Source organism: Egretta garzetta, unplaced genomic scaffold (assembly GCF_000687185.1).
Source record: "Egretta garzetta isolate BGI_Z169 unplaced genomic scaffold, ASM68718v1 scaffold588, whole genome shotgun sequence".
NCBI classification, from domain to species: Eukaryota; Metazoa; Chordata; class Aves; order Pelecaniformes; family Ardeidae; genus Egretta; species Egretta garzetta.
The window spans coordinates 219364-220102 of record NW_009260496.1 but is presented as its reverse complement, the minus strand read 5'-3'; positions in this window follow the sequence as shown (position 1 = coordinate 220102).

Sequence of the window (739 nt, the reverse complement as noted above, 5' to 3'; positions counted from 1 at the left end):
CCCCGGGTATTCCTGCACCGGTTGCGTTCTCCACCCAGAAAACCGGGCTGCAGCTCCAGCAAGGAGTTCAGAGGATTAAGCTGCTCCCCATGGGGTGTTCGCTGGCTTTGTACTCCTTGTTTTGTTTTGACACGGGGACAAAATCAATCGTGATAATACAGAAGCTGTAAAAATTGCCTTTCTGCTTTATTGCTGTTTGCCAAGAGGTGGAATTTATTGGTGTTCTGGCCAAAGGCGGGCGGCGCTACGGGTAGGGCAGGTACCTGATTCTGCTGCTGTGTTTGTGGTCGAACTGGGACGCAGCACGTTTCCATGGGCTTGCGCTGGCGGGTGCGATCCTGATACCGCTTTGAGGAGATGGAGAGGCAAGGGTCCTCTGGGCACCCGAGCTGCCCTTGTGCCCTGGCTGCCGTCCCTCGCTGTCCCCTTTGGATTGTCCCATCAGCATGGGGCTGGAGGCAGCGGGGGCTGCTCCAGGGGTGCCCATGGTACCTCCAGCATGCCCTAAACCTCACCTCGCTGCCGCAGAGGGAGAGATGTGCCCTGGTTTTGGCTGGGACGGAGTTAATTTTCTTCTTAGTAGCTGGCATAGCGCAGTGTTTTGGATTCAGTATGGGAAGAACATTGATAACACCCTGATGGTTCAGTTGTTGCTAAGCAGTGTCTGTACTGGTCAAGGCCTTTTCAGCTTCCCCTGCTCTGCCAGGGGCACAAGGAGCTGGGAGGGGGGCAGGCCAGG